Source organism: Mustela putorius, unplaced genomic scaffold (assembly GCF_011764305.1).
Source record: "Mustela putorius furo isolate JIRA1106 unplaced genomic scaffold, ASM1176430v1.1 tig00000868_pilon_pilon_pilon, whole genome shotgun sequence".
NCBI lineage: Eukaryota > Metazoa > Chordata > Mammalia > Carnivora > Mustelidae > Mustela > Mustela putorius.
The window spans coordinates 1,709,066-1,731,441 of record NW_025421502.1 but is presented as its reverse complement, the minus strand read 5'-3'; the positions used below and the strand labels follow the sequence as shown (position 1 = coordinate 1,731,441).

The 22,376-nt window shown below is 37.7% G+C and overlaps 1 long non-coding RNA gene across 2 annotated transcripts in view; it reads right to left on the bottom strand.

Moving 5' to 3' along the window:
• LOC101694002 overlaps positions 1-22,376 on the bottom strand; it is a 99,473-nt gene that overhangs the window by 68,510 nt on the left and 8,587 nt on the right. For both annotated transcript variants that reach the window (XR_001178708.2, XR_199124.3), the window contains one exon: positions 16,500-16,566. This is a non-coding gene — a long non-coding RNA (uncharacterized LOC101694002). The remainder of the gene's footprint in view (positions 1-16,499; positions 16,567-22,376) is intronic.

The following is a 22,376-nucleotide window of genomic DNA, read 5'->3' as shown; positions in this document are numbered from 1 at the left end:
TGGGAGGCTCAGTGGATTAAAGCCTCTGCCTTCGGCTCAGGTCATGATCTCAAGGTCCTGGGATCGAGCCCCGCATCAGGCTCTCTGCTCAGCAGGGAGCCTGCTTCCTCCTCTCTCCCTCTGCCTACTTGTGATCTTGGTCAAATTAACAAATAAAAAATCTTAAAAAAAAAAAAAAAAGAAAAGAAAAGCTGTGGGAGACAGACTGGAAAGGTAGATTAAAGAAGATGAGATTGTAGGAGTATCCTTCTGAATGTCATATTTATTTTGGACTTTATTTTGAGTAATGGATAACTATTGGCACTTCTTGATTATGAAAGCAAGATTTTTGTGTTCAAAGCAATTTATATTTTAGGAATTCAGTCAATGCCTGACTGGATGAGGCTGGAGGGAGCTATAATCATCTGCAAAGAGTTAGAGACTAACCTGATTGCTCCTGGTTTATAGGGTAAGGAGGAGATATGACTAAAGGAAATGATCAGGAAAATGATCAGTAGAACTTCTTGGCATATTGGACATAAGGTAAAAGAGAAAAATAATAAAAAATGATGGATGCCTGATAGATTAGATATCTGAGGTAAATGATGATATCATTTAGTGAGATTAAAAATTCAGAAAGAGGAAATTGGCAGGTGTGGTTGTGTTGTATTCACGTGTATCCACCTAGCATGAAATTTGACCCTTTAAAAGTGAAAAAAATCTATGTCGTGGTTCTGTGATTGGGATTATGAAGAATTGTAGTAATAGAGGTTTTAGAAGAAAGAAGTTCGGGGTGTCAGATGCATCATAAATATTGAGTTCATCAATTTATTGATAAGGTGATAGCAGGAGATAGGCTGAAAACTTTATCCTAGGTGATGATTTTTGGAATTTCTACCTTTCAGTCACATCCTCTAAGTTCATATTTCTCATAGCATGGCCACTAGGACAGCAAGCACTAGGTGATTTGGAAGTTGTTCAAGATACAACATCTTAGACCCTACCTATTACTACTAAATGCTGGACATTTAGAGGCTAGAATCTGTTTTAAGAATCACACCATGTACAACTGACGAATTATTGAACTCTACATCTGAAACTAATGATGTGTACTGCATGTTGGCTAATTGAGTTTAAATTAAAAAAAAAAAAAAAGAATCCCACTACATGATTCTTATTCACACTGAAGGATTTCAACCTTGATTGCACATTGGGATCACCTGGGGAATCTTTAAAATATACTAATGCCTGGACCACCTTTACTGATTCTGATATAGTCAGGTATAAGGCCTGGTCTTATGGACTTATGGACTAGGGATTTCGAAATTCTCCTAGGTGATTCTAATGTGCAGCTCTTGGGCTGAGAACTATTGTTCTGAAGAATAACAATAAGGAAATACCAATGTTTCTTAAAATTCAAAAGTGCAAACCAGTCATCTTAAAAATGCAGATTCTAGTAGAATAGGTTTGAGTGCAGCCTTTGAGTGCATTTCTAGTCCACTCTTTTGTGAACTTGACCACAGACCACACTTCAAAGAGCAAAGCTCTAGAGCATAGTCATCATGCATGTATGATACGTCACTCACAGATATGAAAAGACAAGGGATTATTAGCTGGGGATGATTTGGCTGGCATGGGAATCAGCAGCACAGGAAAAGAGATGAGAGTAGGAACCAATCAAATTTATAAAAATACTAATTTTTACAATAGTTTTAGATCAAGTTGTCTAAACCCACAAGTGCTTCTTTAAAAGACTAATTCTTAAAATTAAAATACTGGAACAAGCTAACCTGAAGGGCTCAAAATTAAATTTTTTGTAGGTAGGCTCCAAGAGAATCTTTGGATTATCTTATGTCTTCCATGTTTTTCTGGAAAGGACATGAGTACATATTTCTGATATAACTTTGACAGTCTTATTAATTATTATTCTGGCAGGATTAACCTAGATGGACTCATTTCAGTACACTCACAAACCAATGGAAAGTACTTTCTATTTGTGTGTCCTTTCCTGTTAGTACAACCTCTAATTTTGGAATATTAGAACCATGGGAAAAGAGATCCCCAAAAGGAAAATGTAGTCTTCCTTTGTTGTTGTTGCCATTTTTTTTTAAGAAATCTGCCTTTACGGATCACATGAAAATTCATTTTAAATGTGTTTGCCGGAAATCAATTGAGCCTGTCCCCGTTTACCAATGATAGTAGTCAAATCATTACTTGTCTAATTGGGCTCAACAGTGTCCTAATTAGCAAAGGGTTGATCTGAGCCTGACGTGACAGCATACTCTTTGGCTCTTGAATTCTGGCTGCTTCTTCATTAATCAAAAGAAAAAAAAATAATCACATATGTTAGAATGATTAAATAAGACCTCTGTCTTTCTACTGAACCTTTAGTGTTTAGTAAACCTTCTGGTGTTAGGAGAGATGGACATTATTTTTTTTCTTGCAAATTGCATTCTGGTCTTCTTCACTAATTAATGAATGAGTGAACTGATCTTGGGTAGGAAAGGTATGAGAGATTAATAGTAGTCAATATTAAAGGGAAATGGGTCAAATTGAGTCAGGTACCATATATCCCTACTATGAGTTAACCCCTATATTCCATTCACAAGAAGATTCAAAAAGACTTTTTTTTTAAACTCACTCTACTATATAAACATTTAATTATGTATATAAAATGGTTAAATATTAGCTTTTAATATTTAAATTGTTAAGTAAGTTATGAAATGTATTCAAAATCAAGTTATATAATTACCGGGGTGCCTGGGTGGCTCAGGGGGTTAAAGCCTCTGCCTTCAGCTCAGGTCATGATCCCGGGGTCCTAAGATTGAGCCCCACATCAGGCTCTCTACTCAGCAGGGAGCCTGCTTCCTCCTCTCTCTCTCTGCCTGCCTCTCTGCCTACTTGTGATCTGTCAAATAAATAAATTTTTAAAAAATCTAAAAAAAAAACCAAACCAAAAAAGTTATATAATTACCTTATTAATATAGAAATATGTTTTTTCACATTTCTCAAAAATATTTTAGCCAAGCTCTCCATACGCATCTTCTTTTTTTAAAATTAACATATAATGTATTATTAGCCCCAGGGGTACAGGTGTGTGACTCACCAGGTTTACACACTTCACAGCACTCACCATAGCACATATCTTCCCCAGTGTCCATAACCCAACCACCCTCCCACTACCCACCACCCCCTGGCAACCCTCAGTTTGTTTTGTGAGATTACGAGTCTCTTATGCTTTGTCTCCCTCCTGATCCCATTTTATTTCCTTTATTCCTTTCCTACCCCCGCAAGCCTCCATGTTGCCTCTCAACTTCCTCGTATCAAGGAGATCATATAACTGTCTTTCCCTGTTTGACTTATTTTGCTAAGCGTAATACCCTCTAGTTCCATCCACATAGTTGCAAATGGCAAGATTTCATTTCTTTTGATGGCTGCATTGTATTCCTTTTTCCATATGCATCTTCTAAAATAGTCTCATCATCATTAGAGTCGCTTGTTATATCCTCTAATGCTTTTGTCGAAAGCACATTTTATTGGTCTACATTTTTTATTTTAGATAAAACCATTTTGGATCTGTATATTATATTCTTACTGGAAAATCTATCCTAACTCTACACACCTATACAACCAAGAAACATGAGTACATTATTTTTATATTGTCCTATGTATATGCATTTGTGATCTCCCCAACATAAGCACTTTTTGCTTTGCTTTTTAGGCAAAATTTAAAAGGCCTATTTATAATCAAACACTTGTAATTGTGAAGTCATGCTCACTAGAGTAATGAAGAAATCTGTATCAAATTTTTTCTTGGGGTGTCTGGGAGCTAAGTCAGTTAAGCAGCTGCCTCAGCTCAGATCATGGGGATCAAACCCCACATTGGGGTCCCTGCTCAGCAGGGAATCTGCTTCTCCCTCTCCCCCTGCCTGCCACTCCCCCTGTTTGTTCTCTCGCTCTCTGTCAAATAAATAAGTCAAATCTTAAAAAAAAAAAAAATTTCTTGCTTTGTCACCAACTAATGAATCACTTAATACTAGTAGTGACATATGTAGTTTCAGGAGTGTATTTTTTTCCCTAAACAGAACTTGATTAGTCAAATTTAGTAAACAGAGAGAGGACCTGCAATAAGTAGACTTTGTAAGACCTGGATATAAAGTAACTATATCCTGTTATCTGTGGGTTAGTATTTTAGGAGAAAAAAAAGTTTGCCTTATAATTAAACATGCCCAACAATAATAATTTTTAGTTCACAGAAATTGTTTTAAAACAAATTTATACTAATTATCAATGCTTCTGAATTCTGCATTCAATTTTATTTTTATTTGTATCTGAAACTGATTATGATTGAGAAAAAATTATAAATACAATTTAGGAAATTCTCAAAAGGTATTCCTATATTATATAAAAAGTGAAAGATATGCTATATACTCTCTTTCAAGATTGAGGCCCCTGTGGACTCTTATTTCTTTTGCTAAAATATATTTCTGTAAGGAGAAGCAAATTACTAGGGATGGTGTCTGGAAGTAAGATTAATTCAGTCTTAATTTAATCTTAAGGATTTCCCAAATTTAATAACTTCTAAATTTAAGCCCACTTTAAAAAGTAGTTCTTATCTGTATATTAGCCAACTTTGTAAATGGCGGCAACAAAATTGCAGCCACTTCCACATTGCACAGTTTTTATTGTTGTGGGCATAATTTGGAGGCTGTTCTCTGCTGGGCTCCACTGGGTTCAGCCCTGATCCATGAGTCCTCTCGCTCCTGAATCTCTTCTAAAGGAGGAGCCACCGTCTGTGATATGATGTTCTCATGGCACAGGACAGCTGCTCAGGTGGGACAGAGCCAACCCAGGCAACACATTTGAAACTTCTACTTGAACAAATGTATACCACATCCACTCTCGCTCCAGCAACCAAAGCAAGTCATATGACTAAATCAGTGTTAGTGGGCAAGAGATTGTTCCCTGCAGATTGAGAATCATGGCAAGGATGGGGAAGAGACAAGTAATTGCAAGCAAATAATACAACCCACCACTGAGAATCACTTTACTGACCATCTTGTAATTTGTAACACTTGTTTAATCATCATTAGAACTAGAATTAATGTCAGCAAGTGTGAAGGACACATACTGCTTTTAAGTACCTACAATGGCCATGAAATTGGATGCAGATCAAGCATGTAAAAGTTAAGAAAAGCTATTCAATATGTTTTCTAAAGTAATTTCAGTTTCTGATGAAACTATTATTAATACTTCCTTCATGCCTTTTAAACTTCTCAGAATAATTTTTATTTATAAGTCCTTTTTGGGAGTTTCTCCTTTCTCTACCATTCCTGTCAGTGTAGCATCCAAGTCTGGTTCTCCTCCAGCTCTCCCAGAGAGTCAGGAGATTTTTAATTTCCCTTAGTATTTCTGCTAACTAGCTAGACTAAACTCTTTTCTATATATATCCTATGGAGTTGATATGTATCTTTAAGAAGCTAATATATAAGAAGGTACTTAGCATATGGTATGCATTTTAAAAAGTCACATCACTTTTTAATCCTATGATTTCATTTTGAACATGTTGATATATTGGTTTCTTTAAAAAAATTGTTGTTGAGGGGAGGAGGAGGGATGGCAGAGAAGTAGCAGGCTGAGACTACTTCAGCTAGCCGGAGATCAGCTAGATAGCTTATCTAAAGATTGCAAACACCTGAAAATCCATCGGCAGATCGGAGAGAAGAAGAACAGCAATTCTGGAAACAGAAAAACAACCACTTTCTGAAAGGTAGGACCGGCGGAGAAGTGAATCCAAAGCGACGAAGATAGACCCCGGGGGGAGGGGCCGGCTCCCGGCAAGCGGCGGAGCAACGGCGCACAAAATCAGGACTTTTAAAAGTCTGTTCCGCTGAGGGACATCGCTCCAGAGGCTAAACTGGCGCAAAGCCCACGCGGGGTCAGCGTGGGCTCAGGTCCCGCAGGGTCACAGAAGGATCGGGGGTGTCTGAGTGTCGCAGAGCTTGCGGGTATTGGAACGGGAAAGCCGGCTACAGAGACAGAGCTGACAGTAAGCTCACAGCTTGGTGTAACCTTGAACCTGTCACAGGCTCGGTGAGATCGGAGCGTGGCCGGAGGTCAGGCAGACGGGAGTAACTGGGCGCTGTTCTCAGAGGGCGCACTGAGGAGTGGGGCCCTGGGCTCTTGGCTCCTCCGGGCCGGAGACCAGGAGGCCGCCATTTGTATTCCCCGTCCTCCAGAACTCTACAGAAAGCGCTCAGGGAACAAAAGCTCCTAAAAGCAAACCCAAGCGGATTACTCACCCCAGCCCCTGATAAGGGCGGTGCAATTCCGCCTGGGGCAAAGACACTTGAGAATCACTACAACAGGCCCAACCCCAGAAGATCAACAAGAAAACCTACCAAGGAGTGTAGTTTCAATACCAAGGAGAGCAGCAGAATTCCAGAGGAGGAGAAAGCAAAGCATGGAACTCATAGCTTTTTCCCTGTGATTTTTTTTAGTCTTGCAGTTAATTTAATTTTTTTCTTTTTCGTTTTTTGTTTTTTTTTCTTGCCTTCTGGAAAATTTTTTTTAACTTTTACCTTTTTCTTTTTTAACGTTTTTTAACTAGTTTATCTAATATATATATTTTTTCTTTTTTATATTTTTCTTATTTGTTTTCTTTTTTTAAATTCTCTTCTTTTCTTATTTTTTTCTTTCTTTTTTCTTTTTTTTTTCTCATTCTTCCTTTTTGAACCTATTTTTATCCCCTTTCTCCCCCCTCACGATTTGAGATCTCTTCTGATTTGGTTAAAGCATATTTTCCTGGGGTTGTTGCCACCCTTTTAGTATTTTAATTGCTCCTTCATATACTCTTATCTGGACAAAATGACAAGACGGAAAAATTGAACACAAAAAAAAAAGAACAAGAGGCAGTACCGAAGGCTAGGGACCTAATCAATACAGACATTGGTAATATGTCAGATCTAGAGTTCAGAATGACAATTCTCAAGGTTCTAGATGGGCTCGAAAAAGGCATGGAAGATATTAGAGAAACCCTCTTGAGAGATATAAAAGCCCTTTCTGGAGAAATAAAAGAACTAAAATCTAACCAAGTTGAAATCAAAAAAGCTATTGATGAGGTGCAATAAAAAATGGAGGCTCTCACTGCTAGGATAAATGAGGCAGAAGAAAGAATTAGTGATATAGAAGACCAAATGACAGAGAATAAAGAAGCTGAGCAAAAGAGGGACAAGCAGCTACTGGACCACGAGGGGAGAATTCGAGAGATAAGTGACACCATAAGATGAAACAACATTAGAATAATTGGGATTCCAGAAGAAGAAGAAAGAGAGAGGGGAGCAGAAGGTATACTGGAGAGAATTATTGGGGAGAATTTCCCCAATATGGCAAAGGGAACGAGCATCAAAATTCAGGAGGTTCAGAGAACGCCCCTCAAAATCAATAAGAATTGGCCCACACCCTGTCACTAATAGTAAAATTTACATCTTAGTGACAAATAGAAAATCCTGAAAGCAGCCCGGGAAAAGAAGTCTGTAACATACAAAATATTAGATTGGCAGCAGACTTATCCACAGAGACCTGGCAGGCCAGAAAGAGCTGGCATGATATTTTCAGAGCACTAAACGAGAAAAACATGCAGCCAAGAATATTATATCCAGCTAGGCTATCATTGAAAATAGAAGGAGAGATTAAAAGCTTCCAGGACAAACAAAAACTGAAAGAATTTGCAAACACCAAACCAGCTCTACAGGAAATATTGAAAGGGGTCCTCTAAGCAAAGAGAGAGCCTACAAGTGGTAGATCAGAAAGGAACAGAGACCATATACAGTAACAGTCACCTTACAGGCAATACAATGGCACTAAATTCATATCTCTCAATAGTTACTCTGAATGTTAATGGGCTAAATGCCCCTGTCAAAAGACACAGGGTATCAGAATGGATAAAAAAACAAAACCCATCTATATGTTGCCTCCAAGAAACTCATTTTAAGCCCGAAGGCACCTCCAGATTTAAAGTGAGGGGGTGGAAAAGAATTTACCATGCTAATGGACATCAGAAGAAAGCAGGAGTGGCAATCCTTATATCAGATCAATTAGATTTTAAGCCAAAGACTATAATAAGAGATGAGGAAGGACACTATATCATACTCAAAGGGTTTGTCCAACAAGAAGATTTAACAATTTTAAATATCTATGCCCCCAACGTGGGAGCAGCCAACTATATAAACCAATTAATAACAAAATCAAAGTGGGACGCCTGGGTGGCTCAGTTGGTTAAGCAGCTGCCTTCGGCTCAGGTCATGATCCCAGCGTCCTGGGATCGAGGCCCACATCAGGCTCCTTGCTCAGCAGGGAGCCTGCTTCTCCCTCTGCCTCTGCCTGCCATTCTGTCTGCCTGTGCTTGCTCGCTCTCCCTCTCTCTCTCACTGATAAATAAATAAAATCTTTAAAAAAAAAATAACAAAATCAAAGAAACACATCAACAATAATACAATAATAGTAGGGGACTTGAACACTCCCCTCACTGAAATGGACAGATCATCCAAGAAAAAGATCAGCAAGGAAATAAAGGCCTTAAACAACACACTGGACCAGATGGACATCACAGATATATTCAGAACATTTCATCCCAAAGCAACAGAATACACATTCTTCTCTAGTGCACATGGAACATTCTCCAGAATAGATCACATCCTCGGTCCTAAATCAGGACTCAACCGGTATCAAAAGATTGGGATCATTCCCTGCATATTTTCAGACCACAATGCTTTAAAGCTAGAACTCAACCACAAAAGGAAGTTTGGAAAGAACCCAAATACATGGAGACTAAACAGCATCCTTCTAAAGAATGAATGGGTCAACCAGGAAATTAAAGAAGAATTGAAAAAAAAACATGGAAACAAATGATAATGAAAATACAACGGTTCAAAATCTGTGGGACACAACAAAGGCAGTCCCGAGAGGAAAATATATACCAGTACAAGCCTTTCTCAAGAAACAAGAAAGGTCTCAGGTACACAACCTAACCCTACACCTAAGGAGCTGGAGAAAGAACAAGAAAGAAACCCTAAGCCCAGCAGGAGAAGACAAATCATAAAGATCAGAGCAGAAATCAATGAAATAGAAACCAAAAAAAAAAAAAAAACAATAGAACAAATCAACGAAACTAGGAGCTAGTTCTTTGAAGAATTAATAAGATTGATAAACCCCTGGCCAGACTTATCAAAAAGAAATGAGAAAGGACCCAAATAAATAAAATCATGAATGAAAGAGGAGAGATCACAACTAACACCAAAGAAATACAAACTATTATAAGATCATAGTATGAGCAACTCTACGCTAATAAATTTGACAATCTGGAAGAAATGGATGCATTCCTAGAAACATATAAACTACCACAACTGAACCAAGAAGAAATAGAAAGCCTGAAAAGACCCATAACCAGTAAGAGATTGAAACAGTCATTAAAAATCTCCAAACAAACAAAAGCCCAGGGCCAGAGGGCTTCCCGGGGGAATTCTACCAAACATTTAAAGAAGAACTAATTCCTATTCTCCTGAAACTGTTCCAAAAAATAGAAAAGGAAGGAAAACTTCCAAACTCTTTTTATGAGGCCAGCATCACCTTGATCCCAAAACCAAACAAGGATCCCAACAAAAAAGAGAGCTATAGACCAATATCCTTGATGAACACAGATGCGAAAATACTCAACAAAATACTAGCCAATAGGATTCAACAGTATTTTAAAAGGATTATTCACCACGAGCAAGTGGGATTTATTCCAGGGCTGCAAGGTTGGTTCAACATCCGCAAATCAGTCAATGTGATACAACACATTAATAAAAGAAAGAACAAGAACCATATGATACTCTCAATAGATGCTGAAAAAGCATTTGACAAAGTACAGCATCCCTTCCTGATCAAAACTCATCAAAGTGTAGGGATAGAGGGCACATACCTCAATATCATCAAAGCCATCTATGAAAAACCCACCACAAATATCATTCTCAATGGAGAAAAACTGAAAGCTTTTCCGGTAAGGTCAGGAACACGGCAGGGATGTCCATTATCACCACTGCTATACAACATAGTACTAGAGGTCCTAGCCTCAGCAATCAGACAACAAAAGGAAATTAAAGGCATCCAAATAGGCAAAGAAGTAGTCAAATTATCACTCTTCGCAGATGATATGATACTATATGTGGAAAACCCAAAAGACTCCACTCCAAAACTGCTAGAACTTATACAGGAATTCAGTAAAGTGTCAGGATATAAAATCGATGCACAGAAATAAGTTGCATTTCTCTACACCAACAGCAAGACAGAAGAAAGAGAAATTAAGGAGTCAATCCCATTTACAATTGCACCCAACCATAAGATACCTAGGAATAAACCTAACCAAAGAGGCACAGAATCTATACTCAGAAAACTATAAAGTACTCATGAAAGAAATTGAGGAAGACACAAAGAAATGGAAAAATGTTCCATGCTCCTGGATTGGAAGAATAAATATTGTGAGAATGTCTATGCTACCTAAAGCAATCTACACATTTAATGCAATTCCTATCAAAGTACCATCCATCTTTTTCAAAGATGTGGAACAAATAATTCTAAAATTTATATGGAACCAGAAAAGACCTCGAATAGCCAAAGGGATATTGAAAAAGAAAGCCAACGTTGGTGGCATCACAATTCCGGACTTCAAGCTCTATTACAAAGCTGTCATCATCAAGACAGCATGGTACTGGCACAAAAACAGACACATAGATCAATGGAACAGAATAGAGAGCCCAGAAATAGACCCTCAACTCTACAGTCAACTAATCTTCGACAAAGCAGGAAAGAATGTCCAATGGAAAAAAGACAGCCTCTTCAATAATGGTGCTGGGAAAATTGGACAGCCACATGCAGAAAAATGAAATTGGACCATTTCCTTACACCACACACAAAAATAGACTCAAAATGGATGAAGGACCTCAATGTGCGAAAGGAATCCATCAAAATCCTTGAGGAGAACACAGGCAGCAACCTCTTCGACCTCAGCCACAGCAACATCTTCCTAGGAACAATGCCAAAGGCAAGGGAAGCAAGGGCAAAAATGAACTATTGGGATTTCATCTAGATCAAAAGCTTTTGCACAGCAAAGGAAACAGTTAACAAAATCAAAAGACAACTGACAGAATGGGAGAAGATATTTGCAAACGACATATCAGATAAAGGACTAGTGTCCAGAATCTATAAAGAACTTAGCAAACTCAACACCCAAAGAACAAATAATCCAATCAAGAAATGGGCAGAGGACATGAACAGACATTTCTGCAAAGAAGACATCCAGATGGCCAACAGACACATGAAAAAGTGCTCCATATCACTCGGCATCAGGGAAATACAAATCAAAACCACAATGAGATATCACCTCACACCAGTCAGAATGGCTAAAATCAACAAGTCAGGAAATGACAGATGCTGGCGAGCATGCAGAGAAAGGGGAACCCTCCTACACTGTTGGTGGGAATGCAAGCTGGTGCAACCACTCTGGAAAACAGCATGGATGTTCCTCAAAATGTTGAAAATAGAACTGCCCTATGACCCAGCAATTGCACTACTGGGTATTTACCCTAAAGATACAAATGTAGTGATCCAAAGGGGCACATGCACCCGAATGTTTATAGCAGCAATGTCCACAATAGCCAAACTATGGAAAGAACCTAGATGTCCATCAACAGATGAATGGATCAAGAAGAAGTGGTATATATACACAATGGAATACTATGCAGCCATCAAAAGAAATGAAATCTTGCCATTTGCGACAACATGGATGGAACTAGAGTGTATCATGCTTTGCGAAATAAGCAGAGAAAGACAACTATCATATGATCTCCCTGATATGAGGAAGTGGTGATGCAACATGGGGGCTTAAGTTGGTAGGAGAAGAATCAATGAAACAAGATGGGATTGGGAGGGAGACAAACCATAAGTGATTCTTGTTCTCACAAAACAAACTGAGGGTTGCTGGGGGGAGGGGGTTGGGGTGAAGGGGGTGGGATTATGGACATTGGGGAGGGTATGTGCTTTGGTGAGTGCTGTGAAGTGTGTAAACCTGGTGATTCACAGACCTGTACCCCTGCGGATAAAAATATATGTTTATAAAAATTAAAAATTATAAAAAGAAAAAAAATTGTTGATTTTTTTTATCATGATACTCTAAAAATTCTTAAGAATTGCTTACCTTAATTTTTCTCATTTTTTCTGAAAGCTTGGGGATGGTAATGGACCTAAGTTGACAAGCAGTTTTTCCAAAAAAAAAATAATAAAAAGCAGTTTTTCCACCACTTTTTGAAGATGTTTCTAAACCAGTCATATATCCCAGATTATCCAAAACAATTCTAAGTTAAAATAAGCTGCTTCACTGTACCCATAATTATACTTTTATATATGACATCCATGTTTCATGTTCTGGTTCACAAAAATACTTTATCCTGGGAACTTCTGGGTTGGTGAACATGTAGAGTTTCAGGAAGTAGCATACGAGGAAAAAGTATGGAAACTCTGGGCCCTTTTCCCCTCCTACGCCCTGTGCATCTCTTTAATCTGCTTTAGTAATTTCTAAGTTACATCCTTTTAAAATCTAATAATCTAGTTTTAAGTTCTGCTTCCAGGTGGTGTTTCTTTTTAGGCAACTCAACAGAAGAATTATAAAAGAATCCAGAAAGCAGTTTATGATGATTACAAATTTGTCACTAAGACAGACCTTGAAAATTTAGGGCTCATCCATCTCATTTTCACCAGGCATGTATGCATGAATTTTCCTGGATGTTAGACTCTGTCACAGGTGAAACTGACAGTAAAGTGATTTGCATATGAAGAATATAAGAAAAATAAGATCTGATAGAAGACAGATGTTGTGCCCAGAGTCCAGTTAAAGGGTTGCCAGAATTTAACAAAAAGCTGAAACTTAAATTAATTGAGGACCATAAAGAGAAGCAAAAATCTACTTGGAAAAAGAAAATTAAGAGCCTTTATAATATCCTTACCAATGATTGGTTTAGAGTTGTTTGAGAACACTGACTTCAAAGTAGAGAAAGAAAGTAAAGAATTTAAGCTTTTGAATCCAGTTGTTTAAAAAGTTAGTGAAGAAAGAAGACTCTTAGAGTAACAAATACTTTATGAAAAAAGAAAAGAAAAGACTAAAAGGAAAACTGTGTGATGCAGAAAGTTCTAAGAATTCAGATGATGAAAAAGACTAAGTTGAAGAGGAAAGAACGACTGAGGGAGAACCAGCAGACAGTCCTCAAGCCCCCATTTTATGTTGTTAAAGCAGGAGAAATCAGAAGTTTCAAAGATTCTGCCACAAAGCAGAAGCTGATGAATAAAACCCTTGAAGATCATTTGCAACTTGAAGCAAAAAATGAGTGTTTTAGAAGTGTTTCAGAAGCCATGGTTGTCAGCAAACAATTGGCATTCATGTTAAAAAGTTCAGAACAGCAGAAGCAACAGGAGGCTGAGAAACTAAACCAGGAGAAGGAAACATTTTGTCATTCAGCAGTCACTGGAAGTCAAGACCACAGAATAAGACTGCTGTTCCATTGAATTTAGAAACGATCCTACTCCTTATTTGGAAGGAGCACTTCTATTCCAAATTGGTCAATATCATGATCAAATGCGTTATTAAGATACATTAGAGTATATATTTTTTTAAGATTTTATTTATTTAGTTGTCAGAGAGCACAAGCATGCAGAGAGGCAGGCAGAGGCAGAGAAAGAAGCAGGCTCCTGCTGGACAAGGGGCCTGATGTAGGACTCTATTCCAGCACCCTGGGATCATGACCTGAGCTGAAGGCAGCAGCCCAACTGACTGAGCCACCCAGGCCCCTAAGATACATTAGCGTATCTTAAAAACAGATAAGGAAATGCACATTTTAAAAGTTCCACTGGGTGTGGTGCATAAACAATGAATCTTGGAACACTGAAATATTTTTTTAATTTAATTTAAATAAATAAATGAAAATTCCATGTAAATTCTTGACATAACTACACGTAAATATTTGACAACTTGTCCCTGTGCCTTATGGGTAGGACTTTGAAACTGGTCCCCCACCAACTGGTCAATGCATGGCCCCTGGCTGCTTTCCATAACATTGTTCTTTTCCCCTGATTTTAATCAGGTATTATGAAATGAATTTTAATCAGGTATTATGAAATGAATATACATTGTGAAATGTATACTATGAAATGAAATGTTCTCCTGTGCTAAAAATGAAGATTGATCATATTCTAGGGAATATTTTTCTTATAACACCTGCTGCCATTCATGATTAAACCTTTCAGAAATACCATCTCTGTCTTACATGATGTGTATATATTGCCATGTTTGTGTTTATAGGTATATGTTACTTATGTGTGCTTGAGAGATTTTTAAATATGTTTCATTCCAAGAGAATATAATTTACTGATAATAACAACTTGAGACAAGAAGTAGAAGCTACCAGTACTACTTCTAACTTTTCAAAAGATTACGGATTTTTTATTTGTTCCTCAGGTTTAATTAATTAATTAAATTGGCTGGAGAAGACATTTATTAAAAGCCTTCATTTGAACAACAAATATACTATCCTTAAATATAACTCTTTCAGTTGAATATGAGGAAAATCTAACTTCAAAATCTGTCACCCTGTTAATATTCTGGATAGATTTGGCATTTGGTTTATCTGATTGAAACTATTTATGCCATTCCTGAAGCTGAATGTTGAAGAGGACCATGGACACAAATACTGAAGAATTGTTATGCAGCCAGGTCGTCTGTCCTCCCTGTGAGAGTCTCCAGACTAAGTGGGTTGTGTTAATTCAGTGGCCCAGGCTGGTTATGTGGGAGGGAAGGTAAGTACAGAAAAATGACAGGAGAATGGGATCTATAACGACTGTGGTCCTCAGGTATTCTCTTTAGAGTGCAAGTAATAGGCATTTATTTTTACAATTAAAAACTCATTCATTTTATATAAGATGTTCCATATTTAAGAGGTATTTTTTAATTTAAAAAGAAAGATCAGTACCTGGGTGGTATAGACAGTTGAGTCTGTAGCTCAGGTCATGATATCAAGCCCCCACAACCAGCTCTACAGTGAGCCCAGAGTCAGCTTAAGATTCTCTTTCCCTCTTCCTCTGCCCCTCCTGCTCGTGCTCTCCCACTCGCCCCACCACCCCCACACTCTCTCCCTCTCTAAAATAAATAAATAAATCTTAAAAAAAGAAAAGAAAGGTCACTACAGAAAATCCTATTAGCATTTTGGGTTATGTATTTTGAGACCTTTCTCTGTTAATGCATGTTTATTTTCTTTAAAAATGATTTCATACTGTATATATTAGTTATTAACTTGCTTTTGTTGGGGCACCTGGGTGGCTCAGTGGGTTAATAAAGCCTCTGCCTTCAGCTCAGGTCATGATCCCAGGGTCCAGGGATGGAGCCCCGCATCAAGCCCCGCATCAAGCTCTGTGCTCAGCAGGGAGCCTGCTTCCCTTCCTCCCTCTGCCTGCTTCTCTGTCTACTTGTAATCTCTGTCTGTCAAAATAAATAAATAAAATTTAAAAAAACAAAAACAAAACTTGCTTTTGTTACCTAATGCTCTAACTTGGATATATTTCCCTACAATATATTCTATTACATCATTTTGATGATTGAATAAAGTATTTTACCACATGCAGATTACACAATTTTTTAAACCAGCTTATTTGCTTATTTTTCTTTCATATATCATTTTTCAGCATAAATGTTTTGAGACAAGATTTTTATAGCTAAATCTTGGGAAAATGCCTAATTATTTCTTAGGATAAATTTCTAAAAGTGTAAATCCTAGATAAAAGATCCTACATATTTTTCAATTTTAAGAACAAATTATGGAATCTTTCTCTCAAAAATCGACATTAATTTACATTCAATTCAGCAGTATTCCTGAGGGGATCTGTTTTTCACTCCTTCGCTGATTATCATTCTTTGTGACCTTGACCAACATGAAAGCCAGTTAATAATGAGCTGAATTTTCTTTTTTAAGAAACTATTTTCCAGGGGCACTTGGGTGACACAGTCGGTTAAGAGTCCCTTCTGCTCAGGTTATGATCTCAGGGTCCTAGGATCTAGCTCCATATTGGGCTCCCAGCTCAGTGGGGATTCTGCTTCTCCCTCTCCCTTCCCCCTGCTCTCGTTCTCTCTCTCTTGTTCACTCTCTTTCTCAAATAAATAAATAAATAAAATCTTTAAAAAAAAATACTTTCCATTACCCCTATTTCCATTTTCTGTCTAAGAGTCTATGGAAGAAGAGGTTAAAGTCTCAGTGGCTATTCCTACTCATTCAGTGGCCTGAGCAGTAGGACTTGCAGACCAGTCTTCCATGACAGGCTGAGCACTCTAATCTTCGGTAAGAAACTACTGGATGGGCACAAAGGGAACCTCTGTACCTTTAGACCAGCCTGAGATTTCAGGTTGAGTTAGCAGGAAATTTAGGGAGCTGGAGCAGTCCACTCACCCTGAAATTCCTTCTTGGTCATGGGCTTTTCAGCAGCAGCCTGTTCTCTTTACTCTCTCCAGGATATCTGTAAGTAGAGATCATGCATTACCTCCCATGGAAGTTCAAGGGAGATCCTGCCATGCATGCGCAGAGCTCCCTGGGCCATCATTTACCATATCAGATTTGCAGAATGAATTCCCTTGTTGCAAAGAATGGTAATGTCCACATAGTACAGAGCAAAGTCTGTGTTACGGAGAGCAGCAGTAGGCAGATTAACACAACACACCTCTGTGATAGGCTACCGGTGAGCCCCAGGATCAGTAACTCCTACAAGTCACAGCTCCCAAAGGCTGGATCTGGTTGGCAAAGTTTCTAGGAGTGACCAGCAATAGGAGTGACTTCAGTGGTGCAGCAAACTTCAGTGCATCTCACCAGTCAGTATTCCTAAAGGATATGGCACTGGTATCAGCTACATTTTCAATAGTACAAACTGTCAGCAGAATCTTCTCCCAGGTTCTCTTCAGGTTTATGATATAGATGCTCTCTTTTCCTTTGTAGATGTACTATTCCATTTGGAAGTCAAGTCTGGCGCATGTAAGTGGAGTCCTGCTACAAGAGATTTGAGGACATTGTCCTTCATTTGTGGGATATCAAAGGTTCTAGATATTGTAAAAATTTACCTTTAATTATAATGGGAACGCAGAATATCATATGTACCCCTTTCTGGGTAGCACAGAAAGGTGTGAGTTGTATTTTAATTTACATTTCCATTATTATCAACTTCGAATTTTTTTTTCATGTGCATTGTCTGTTTATATTTCTTCATTTGTGAATTATCACTTGTGATATTTTCCTATTTTTCTTTGGAGCCTTTTGCTTATAAGTTGCAAGCATCCCTTTTGTAGTAACAAGTTTAAAAAGTAATAATGAAAATAAACTTGCTAATAAACTTGCTATTTGGGACCTTCTTTTTAAACCTGTTTAAGGGTATTTGATGAGCAGCTTTCTATTTATGTTTTTTGTAATTTGGGGTCAAAATTGAACTGTTAAAAATATATTTTAAGGAAAACTAACCTCGCAGTGGTAGGCAGCCTCTTTAGACAGGGAAAACTCAATTAGGGTAATTTATAATCAAAAACTGAAATAGGTCTGCAGTCAGAAGCCAGCAATAGAAACAAAGCAGAATGAATCAGTTTTTAAGGGAAAAAATGGTAAGGATTGGTTGAATGTAGGATCTGTACCAGTGCTAGAAATATAAACATTGGAATGCTCTATCTTTGAGTCTCAAAGTTTGTTTTGATTTCAAGTAAATTGAGTTTAAGATTACAATCTACAAAACGAACACTGAAAATTTCTTACAGTTTTTTTTCTACTACATCTTTGACGAGTGTTTTGAAATAACCACTTATGTTTTTTTTCTGTTTCATTATTTAACCAATAGCTATGTTGTCAGCTAGTAGCCACTTAGGTAAAGAGGATTTTCTCAGATTTTCAACTTCCTACTATGGTATATTAATGTTCCTGCCCCATGATGGTCAGGGTTACAGGTGAATGGTTGCAATTAAATAATTGCATCTGTGTCATCAGACTCTGGTATCCAGTCTGCTTCTATCCCTATGTTTCTGAGTCACCCAGTACTGTATCTAAACTAAAAGTACAAATGTGGGATCATGGGCAATGGCAAATGGTTTGACTGCTCAAGGGCCTGTAAAGAAAAGATTAAAAGGTCTTGAGGAAGTTTGAAGGATGTCTGGGGTAGAGACATGTTTGTTGTTAGACAAATGAGAATGGGCATGAACTGTGAAGAATAAAAAGCACTGATACATTGCTCTCTCTGGACAGGAATGTGATATCCTGTTTATGAAAGGTTGTCATAGGAATCTCATAGAGGGATTTCTCTGCCTAACAACACCTTATCCATAATTCCAAAAATACAAAGATCTCTGAAATTCAACAGTTATTTTTCTTCTTGCATAGTTCTCATTGTATAATTTTAATTGAGACAAAATTGACATATAACATTATATTATTTTCAGATAAACTAGGTAATCATTTTAATATTTGTACATATTGCAAACTGATCACCACAGTAAGTGTAGTTAACCTCATCACCACACATAATTACAATGCTAAGGAGCTTACTGCCTATGTTTTCTTCTAGGACTTTTATGGCTTCATATTTTAAGTTCAAATCTTTAATCCATCTTGAGTTCATTTTTTAATATGGCATAAGATAGTGATCCAGTTTCATTTCTTTGCATGTGGCTGTAAGGTTTTTTCAATACCCTTATTGAAGGAACTTCCCTTCCCCATTGTATGTTCTTGATTCCTTTGTCATAAATCAATTGACTGTATGTGCATGGGTTAACTTTAGGATCTCTATTCTTTTCTGGTCTTAACTATTATTAATAAAGCCAATAAATTAAAGACCCCAAAGATACCTCATTTTCCAACACAGTAAGGATGACATTAGTGAGAGTAGCACCAACAATACTAAGAATTCAGGTGATAGCTCTCTTCTGTGGGAAGGGGAGGACAGGGAGACTGAACTCACTACTAACAACAGAAAATGAATAATATCCCCAAACAACGGAGGTCAGTGGCATTGGTTAACCATCAGAAACCTGGTGCATGCAATTGCTCATAATGACCCTCAAGTCATCTGTCACTGTTGTACCAGTGCCTTTTTTTCTGCTCACATCTGTGGCTGCAACATAGATGCCTTATAACCAGTGATGGAAAGGTTTGGGTCCTTAAATGGATCCACTTGGTATGTGGACATAGATGAGAACTATATATGCATAACAACTGCATGAATTCCTCATTCAGGGTAAGATAGTAGTGATGGTATAAGATATTTAGGAATTAACCTAACTAGAGAGATTAAAGATCTGTACTCTGAAGAGTATAGAATACTTATGAAAGAAATTGAGGAATACACCAAAAAATGGAAAAACAGTCTATGCTCATAGATTGGAAGAACAAATAATTGTTAAAATGTCTATATTACACACAAAGCAATCTACACATTCAATGCAATACTTATCAAAACACCACCAGCATTTTTCACAGAGATGGAACAAACAATTCTAAAATTTGTGTGGAACCAGAAAAGATCCCTACTAGCCAAAATTCGAATGTTGAAAAAGAAAACCAAAGCTGGAGGCATCACAATTCTGGACTTCAAGCTGTATTACAAAGCTGTAATCATCAAGACAGTATGGTACTAGCACAAAAAGAGACACACTTATCAACAGTATAGAACAGTATAGAATAGAAAAACCAGAAAAGCAGGAAAGAATACCCAATCGAAGAAGTCTCTTCAACAAATGGTGTTGGGAAAACTGGACAGCCATATGCAAAAGAATGAAACTGGACCATTTCCTTATACCATACACAAAAACAAATTCAAAGTCAAATTCAAAATGGATGAAAGACCTCAGTGTGAGACAGGAATCCATCAAAATCCTAGAGGAGAACACAGGCAGCAACCTCCTTAACTTTGTCCAGCAATTTCTTGCTAGACTCGTTTCCAAAGGCAAGGGAAACAAAACCAAAACGAACACTTGAAACTTCATCAGGATAAAAAGCTTTTACAGCAAAGGAAACAATCAACAAAACTAAAAGGCAACTTATAGAATGGAAGAAGATATTCACAAATGACATCAGATTAAAGGGCTAATATTCAAAATCTGTAAAAACAAACAAACAAACAAACAAAACACTTAGCAAACTCAACACTCAAAAAACGTTTCTCCAAAGAAGACATACAAATGGCTAACAGACACATGAAAACATGTTCAACATCACTTGACATCAGAGAAATACAAATCAAAACCACAATGAGATACCACCTCACACTGGTCAGAATGGCTAAAATTAACAACTCAGGAAACAACAGATGTTGGCAAGGATGCAGAGAAAGGGGAACCCTCTTATACTATTGGTGAGAATGCAAACTGGTGCAGCCACTCTGGAAAACGGTATGAAGGTTCCTCAAGAAGTTGAATGTAGAGCTACCCTATGACCCAGCAATTGCACTACTAGGTATTTATTTAAAGGGTACAAAAATAGTGATTCAAAAGAGTACATACACCCCAATGTTTATAGCAGCAATGTCCACAACAGCCAAAATATAGAAAGAGCTCTGATGAATGGATAACGAAGAGGTAATATACATACATACATATGCATACACGTATGCATATGTATGTATGTATATGTATATGTATATGTATATATATAATATATTCCATTATATATGTATATATGGATTAATAATATATATTATTAATATATGTATATATGGATTAATAATATACATATAATAGAATATTACTCAGCTAACAAAAAATGAACTCTTGCCATTTGCAATGATGTGGTTAGAAGTAGAGGGTATTATGCCAAGAAAAATAAGTCAGACAAAAACCATATGATTTCACTCATATGTGGAATTTAAGAAACAAAACAGAGGAACAGAGAGGAAGAGAAGGAAAAAATAAGATAAAAACAGAGAGGGAGGCAAACCATAAGAGACTCTTAACTATAAAAAACAAACTGAAAGTTGCTGGATGGGAGGTCGTGGGGTGGAGGGAGATGAGGTAATTTGGAAACAGGCATTAAGGAGGGCACTTAATATAATGAGCAGTGGGTATTATATGCAACTGATAAATCACTAAATTATACCCCTGAAATTAGTAATACATTGTATATTAACTAAACTGAAATTAAATTAAAAATGTTTACAAAGATAAGAAAACAACACATAAAAAAAAAATAATAATGGCGATGGAAAATCATCATTGAGCAGAAGTTCAAATCGTTCCCTGGTAATCTACTTTATGTAAACAGAAACGTGGCCCAAGCTTAGTGTATGTATGGAATAATGGACAATGATAAATGGCTTGACTGATCAGGGGCCTAGAAAGAGAAATGAAATGAAAGATCAGTTTCAAGGAGTTCTGGGTAGAGGCCTGTACATGAACATATGAAAATAGTCATGTACTGTGGGGATCTTCATATCACACCATACTGGGCACCAGCAGTCCAACAACATGGAAGAGCCAATAAACACCCTGATCAACAAAACTGAATGGGCTAGTTGAAATGAGCCAGCCTCTGGCCAGCAACCATCCCCATGTTGACACAAAGGAGACCTAAGAGAAGTATCCATGAGAACAGAGATGCAGGTTATGCATGGGCCAATAATATGGGCTACTACTTTCCAGAGCCTTAGAATGTACAACCTGTCAGCAACAGAGACCAGAGCTGAGCCTTCTTTCTATATGGCATCAACTAGCTACTTGGTGGTCAGCTGAATAAACTGGATCTCTTCCACCTTGAAAATAATAATTCATTTTGAGAAGAATCAATACATATTATGGCTATGGAGTTGTGTTTCCTAGGGATGGAGCCCTAGGAAAGGAGACCTAGGAGACCACTGTCCCAGGGTCTATAAAACATCATCTCTCGGAGCACCTGGGTGGCTCAGTGGGTTGAGCCTCTGCCTTAGGCCCAGATCGTGATCCCAGGGGATCGAGCCCCGCTTCAGGCTCTCTGCTCAGCAGGGAGCCTCCTTCCCGCCCCCCTCTGCCTGCTGCTCTGCCTACTTGTGATCTCTTTCCCTCTGTCAAATAAATAAATAAAATCTTTTAAAAAATCATCTCTCACCATATAATATTGGGTTGAGTCAAAGGACCCATTTGATAGAACAGGGGGTTTGCAGCTGATCCTAACACATGGTCCACCAGCCATCTTATATATCATGTCATTTGAAAGATGCTGGCCAGATAGAGCAACGAAATAGCCTGCTGGAGGCAAAGAGCTAGTTTATAGGAGATACTTTACAGTGATACCATTTTCTCCAGGACAGTATCCCTTTAATTCAAAGATCTT